Here is a 7,546-nt window from a genome sequence, read left to right as displayed (position 1 = left end):
TTATATGATTGAGGTGTGGAAAAGGTCTTTGTAGGAAAGGTACTGAAAGTGATAAACCCAGGACAGAATTACTTAGGAACATTTCTCAGACAGTCTACAAAAGTGTCTGGTATTCATCTGTTCCCAAATGTAACTGATGAGTTTGAGTTCGAGCAGACACCGGTGATAACATTCTGAAGCCATCGGTTGTAAGAAGGGGAAGATATACTTTCAGTGGATTGTAAAGATTTCTGTTTGTTTGTTGTGCCAAACATGTAAATTCTGCACCCATAATTTGTTAATTTATTTATTTATTTATTTAGCGTATGGCTAGAGATATAGTGTCTATTTTTATAAGATCTACACTATATACGTATGTCCGAATTGTTTATATAGTCTATAGCCTCTGGAGTCACAAAAGCAAAGTCACTAGCACTGCCATTGTATTTTCTAGGCCTGCATTCTTCGATGATGTGCTTCACTGTCTGTTGTGTAGCGCCACAATCACACTCAGGCATTGGGATCCTGTTCAGTACGGACCATAGTCTACGAGGGAGGTTGAAACCAGGTGGCGGCGTCTTCTTCACAGAAGGCATTGTCGGGCAGTATTTGTCGTTGTGTCTCTTCTGCTTCTGCCATTCAGCGGAAATTTAGTAGTTGCTGTTCCACAAGTTCATGGCATCTCTAGTTGGTTGTTTTCTCGAACGCATACGATTAATGAATATTGAATTTTCACGACCGCATTGTAATCGAAACAGACTTTCAACGTATTAAGTCGTGTTACGTACATGTAGTACGTGTTGAAGAGATGTTAAGTACAGAACAAAAATGGCCAGCCGGACACCAGTGGGATCCGAACCCACAACCTCCCGATTTCGCGTCGGTTGCTCTACCAATTAAGCCCACAACGGTGACTTAAACGCACTCTACAGTGTGCTAGCAGCAGTGCCAGACCTGTAGCTCAGATCCTTTCAAACAGAACAAAGATGGCCTAGGCCACCATAGCTCAATTGGTAGAGCAACCGACGCGAAATCGGGAGGTTGTGGGTTCGGATCCCACTGGTGTCCGGCTGGCCATTTTTGTTCTGTACTTAACATCTCTTCAACACGTACTACTTGTACGTAATACGACCTAATACGTTGAAAGTCTGTTTCGATCGCAGATGATTAATATTCGCATCACCGATGTCATTATGTATCGGGAGTTCCGAGTTATTCACTATTTTACTGAATTCTCTTAGGAGAGCATCTTTACGTCTGAGATCTGGAGGAGGTATATGACTTAACACTGGTAGCCACTGCGTGGGAGTAGATTTGATTGTGCCAGTGATGAGACGCATTGTAGTGTTCAGCTGGGTATCTATGATGTTTGTGTGGGCACTATTCAGTAGTGAAGGGCAACGCTCTCGCTCGAGACTGACGCCACAGATCTCGAGACTCTCGCGAGAATCTCGAGACCGATCCTCCTGTAATGCAAGCTGTGCGACGTACCAGTAACTACGGCTGTAAACTTGATAGTATATCATTGACAGTTATTGCGTGAAATAACGTTCTCATATGAAAACGTGTGAGCCAATACATTTTGTAAAAAGCCGGGAAAAGTACTGCATGTTCAACTAGTGATGGGCAGTCTGAGACGAGGTCTCGAGATTTCTCGGGATTTCTAAGAGACTAGCGCAGGCACTATTTCTCGCGAGAAATTTCGGTTGATTTCGAGAGCGTTGTCCCCGCATTGTGCGGCGAGCAGAGTGTCGTAGGCCTACTGTACAGGTAGTCGGAGCTGAATATTGTTTGTGCCGAGTATGCCTTCTCCATTTCGTAAATACGTGTCACAAAGCGATTATGGCGTTCATTTCTACCCAGGTCTATTTCGACGCAGTATAACATAATTATAAAGGATACGAATTCTGGCATTGTATGCACTGGTAGGTACACGAATGAGTAGTTTAAGTACAGAATCTGACGGCTACTGTAGGTACACGTACCTCGATACTAGAGGCGTGCAACCGAATATCAGTATCTTATACTGTTCACGGCTCATTTGAGGTGGGCATCTTAGCTGAATAACCCTGCATAATTTGTGAATAACTGTAGGTAGGATGTACACCTACTCTGGATACTAGAGGCGTGCATTACATATTCGAACTTGACACGGGGAAAGATGTGTTTTGCTACATATGCAACCCCCATTACACATACGTGGAACGTGTAATCTAAAATGCCCGACTTTGCTCCGTTTCTTTCAATAGGGGTGATGGGCGACGCTCTCGAGACCGATTCTCGTGCGCTGCAAGCTGTGCGACGCGACGTCCCAGTAACTACGAGAAAGCCTAGGAAAGCACTATATGTTGAACTATGAGCTCCTTAATAGCATTAACGAAAGTGAAGACAGAATTATGGTAGGGCCCATCTTAAACTGTTCACGAGTTATTTCAGGTAGAATTCTTAGTTGAATAACCCGTGTAATTTGTTAATAACTGTTATTAGGATGTAAACCTACCTGAATGCCTCACAATAGTTGTCGGCAGGGTAGCTTCTTGTGATTCAGTCAGGGCCGGAGGTGTTCTGTGACGATTCCTCTTCATTCATATTATGCGTTTGTAAGTGCCGGATCATCCCAGAAGTATTTCTGCCGACGTATTTTACTTCTTTTGAACAAGAAACACAACGGGCTGTGCTATGTGACATCTCTTCAAAATAATTGCATCCACGACTTGCGTTTCGGACATCGTCTTCAAGTTGTTGCGTAAAACTAGTTCAATTTCACATTGCACCGTCATATATCGAAAAGCACAAGCAGTGATCAAATGTTATTGAATGTGGGGTCTGATAATGATGTGCACTTATCTGTCGAAAGAATTTGAGCAAACTGGAGCATTTTAAATTACACATTCCACTCATGCGTAATGGTGGTTGCATATGCAGCAAGACGCATCTTGCCTCGTCTTGAGTTCGAATAATGCACGCCTCTAGTATCCAGGTACGTGTACCTACAGTAGCCGTCAGGTTCTGTACTTAAACCACTCATTCGTGTACCTACCAGTGCATACAATGCCAGAATTCGTATCCTTTATAATTATGTTATGCTGCGTCAAAATAAACCTCGGTAGAAATGAACGCCCTAATCGCTTGTTGACACGTATTTACGATATGGAGAAGGCCCGTGGTTGGCTATTCGCATACTCGGCACAAACAACATTCAGCTCCGACTACCTGTAGGTCTACAACACGCTGCTCACCGCACAATGCGGGGACAACGCTCTCGAGATCTCTCGAAATTGGTCGCGAGAAATAGTGCCTACACCAGTCTAGAGAAATCCCGAGAAATCTCGAGACCTAGTCTCAGACTGCCCATCACTACTATTCAGCAGTCGAGTACACCAACCCTAAAGCTAAACATCTCAGAGTTGCAGCTGTAGATCCCCAAGTTGTTCCACACAGCTTATAAATTATATTGTTACGAGTTCTTACTTAGGCAGAGACGTTCAGGAGATGTTTATAAGACAGTGTTCTATCCGGTGTGACTCCTAGATATTTAGGGTACCTATTATGTCTCAATTTCTGGTTGTGCATGTACACATTTAACTCCCTGTTACCATTTTATTGTTTAGGTGGAAGCAGCAAACTTCAGTTTTGCTGATGTTTGATTGGAGTCTCCATATTTTAAAGTAGTGTGCCAGTGTCTTGAGGTCTTCAGTCAGAATCTATTCTGTTTTCTCAACTGTTTTGTCCCTGATAGCAAGTGCCCAGTCATCAGCGTATCCGAAGTCCCTTGAAAGTGTCTTCGACATGTCTGCAATATATAAACTAAACAGCAAAGGAGCGAAAACTGACCCCGTGGCAGACCGTTGTTCAGCGATCTTTGGCTGCTTACAGCTGTCCCATTGTACACACGAAATTGTCTTTGACTCAACATGTTGTTCAGGAGTCGTGCAGTTATCCTATATGGGACCACTTTCAGGAACTTAATCCATCTTTCCAGACTGTGTCATAGGCTGCTAATAAGTCTATGAACGCCACTGAGGTCTTGAGTTTTCTTTGGAAGCCTGTTTCTATGTAGGTTGTAAGAGACATAACTTGATCTGTCGTACTTCTCTGTGGTCTAAAGCCCGCCTGTTCCACTGGAATTTTCTTGAGTATCTCGGGACCAATTCTGTTGAGCAGAAGTCTTTCTAGTAGTTTATATGCAACGCTGAGCAAGGCAATAGGGCGGTAGCTCTCCAGTTTTTCACCTAGTTTACCTTTCTTAAGCAAGGCAATAATCTTTGTCCGTCAGAATATTTTTGGTGTCTTGCCTCTTCCAAGGATATCAGTGTAGAACTAGCCAGCCAAGCACGAGCCTTTCCTCCACAGCGAGCGAAGAACTCTGGGTGTATACCATCCTCACCAGGGGCTTTACCTGATTTAGTGTCACTGATAGCTAGGTTTATTTCTTCCAGACTAAATGGTTTGGAGTGTGCAACCGGGGAACTACTTTTCAGGAGTTTCAGTTCTTTAAGTTTTTAGTAAATTTCTTGTTTTTTTTTTGCTTTTGGAAGTCATGACCAGATGAGAGGTGATCTTGTTTGGATGGATTTCTGACATCGTCCGTTAGAAACATACATTGTGTCCCAATCAACACAAACACCGGTTAGAATAGGGACATTCATTTAAAATACAGTGTGTCCCTATTGACCCCACTGATGGGGTCTACAGTTCTACAACTACAGGAGAATATTCTGTGTGTATAAAACATAAACACGCGAGTTCTTTTTAACAGAAAAATTACCTCTATAAAGTTTACCGAATCTTTCAAAAGTTACTAAGCAAAAACCGAAAAAAACTGTCCCTATTCGCCCCATTTTACGGTATTTAAGTAGGCTACATCCTTTTCTACTTGCGGAAACTTGTCCATTTTTGGTCCGCGAAATGCTTTGCGAGACTTGTTGGTCGTTTGAAGTGCAATTTTCTGTTTCCACCAGTACGGTAACGCACATTGCATTCGGAAACTGAGTACTTGTCGACTGCTGCCCTATTTTCGTATGTATCGGCGTAACTGATCAGTGTGAGTTTATATGATGCCGTATTACTCGAATACTTACTTGCTCATTGTAGATTAATAAACAGTTTTGAGATCACAGAAAGCACATGTACCGCACCCGAAACACTCGTAAAATATGTTTGTAAGACTGGAATAGAGAGTCACTAGCCACTTCTGCGCTGATTCACTCACTGAACTAGTGCAGTGGTATTTCCTACCGGCCGATAATAGCAACTTGCCCAGTTTCGCAATAGGAAGGCTGCTACTCGAGCAGTTGACATCTTTATTTTGAAACGCATCCGAAGCTGCGTGATGGATGTTTGAAAAAGTGGGTGCGTCAAATACGGGAACATTTCTTTTTTCCACTTTGAATCCAAAAATATTGGTATGCATAAATTATGCAAGGGCGTTAATTATTCCAGAAAATACGGTAATTGACATCTTCGTGTGTTGGCAGATTCACAGGAGTGTCAACAATATGAACAGTCCTGAACTTTACAATATTATTGGAAATATTTGTTAATTCATAAATAAAAATCTCGCTTGATGCACAGAACTCTATACTATCTTGCCACCATTCTCGCAATAAGTGTGATTCAACAATGAATGGTAAGGTAAGGTAAGGGTTATTCTGCCCGAAGGCAGGTTCGAACCTCCGCAGAGGTGTTCCTGAGCCGGAGTTTACGTGCGGTAGGGTGGCCAGTTACTTTCTGCTCCTCCATTCCTTTACCCTCCACCAACAGCGCGTGGCAACCCATCCAACTCCTGACCACGCCCAATGTTGCTTAACTTCGGAGATCTCACGGGATCCGGTGTTTCAACACGGCTACGGCCGTTGGCATGAATGGTAAGGCTGAAGAATAATGCATTCTTGGTTCCTGTTAGCTACAGCGTTTCTGAAGCACAGGTAAGTATCACGGGCTTAAAAACCATGCACAAATATTGTACATTTAATTTTATTTTTGTTAGGGGACTTGATGTAGCACCGACATAGATAGGTCTTATGGCGACGATGGGATAGGAAAGGGCCAGGGGTTGGAAGGAAGTGGCCGTGGCCTTAATGAAGGCACAGCCCCAGCATTTGCCTGGTGTGAAAATGGGAAACCACGGAAAACCATCTTCAGGGCTGCCGACAGTGGGATTAGAACCCTTTATCTCCCGGATGCAACCTCACAGCCGTACGGTCAACTTGCTCTGTTAATTTTTTATGACGCTCGATTTTTTGGTCACTATGCACCAATTGGTTAAGTGCACAGCGCACTGCTTTCAGATACTGCAATACCTTGATATGATAGCTCTGTCACTATTTTTGGAGAACTTAATTTTTGATCTTTCTTTATCAGACCCACCACTTTATGCTTGTCTCTGGCAGTTAGTTTGTCTGGATGTTCACTTCTTGGATGTTTTGCACAGTTAGTAGCACAATATTGATCTATTATAGACTGCACTGCTGATCAGGGTCTACCCAACAAACACCGAGATCTCCTGTAAAGATTTACACTGATTGCGGAGTCTAATAACAAGCTTGCACTCTGCTTTTCCCCGACGACTCATACCGACACCACTTTACAATCACACATATAAACACAGCTGCAGTCGACCTCAGACTGAACAACTGCTTGTCGGATGAGTTTCTGCAGTATGGGAACTGGACTTACAAACCTGTTTACAGAATGCTTTCATGTCTGTATGAACACTTATGACACGATAGCTGTTTGAGTTTCTTGACGTTATGTCTTCAATACTACAGAATGTATACACATGGGTTTTTTTTTTCAAATCTTAGATGTATTAAAATAAAGGAATGTATTCTTTTGTAATACTATCAGTCCTATTACTCTAGCCCCAACAAGAATTTTATAGCATTACCTACCGACGCAAAAGTGTATCAGATCGCACTGGCCTTGAAGGACCTTCTTGCCATAACCCCAGCAGGCCGCAAACACCACAATGCAGCCACCACCCTCTGGGGGCTAAGTGCCTGGCCCCACCTGGATCAGGCCCAGAAGAAGTATTTCTTCAATGGAAGAACTTAGCCATGGCTCAAGGCTGGGACGTGGCCGTCCAGGTGGACCGGGCCACCGGCAATTAAGTCTCCATACTCCCAGAGGGCTGTCAGTACACACTGACGCCACGCCAGCCCGTGGTCGCCCGCGCAGCCACCTCCTCTCGGCAAGGGCACAGAACTCGCTGGGCGGGGCGCAAACAGCTGGACAAGACATAAAGAAGACGCCTTCTGGATAATGCCGCACCTCACCGCGACGGCTCCTGAGGCAAACAGTATTAACTCCCCTGACTCGTTCTTTAACGGGTCTTTCTGGAATGATTAATCAGTGAACAATGCTCTTCGTTGGTGCAGTGAAGTGTTTATGGTACATGTGAGATTTCCTCATTCTTGCTTTGTTGGTTTGCTCTTCATTTGTGAAGAATAGACTTGGGTAGCGAGGGGCCCTTGGACTCTTATTGATCATGTCACAAGCTTTGTTTGAATTCCTTCTTGCATATACACATTATTGTTTCATACCCTGGAAACCCCAGGGAAGAAAT

Source organism: Anabrus simplex, chromosome 1 (assembly GCF_040414725.1).
Source record: "Anabrus simplex isolate iqAnaSimp1 chromosome 1, ASM4041472v1, whole genome shotgun sequence".
Classification (NCBI taxonomy): domain Eukaryota; kingdom Metazoa; phylum Arthropoda; class Insecta; order Orthoptera; family Tettigoniidae; genus Anabrus; species Anabrus simplex.
This window is presented reverse-complemented; position numbering follows the sequence as displayed.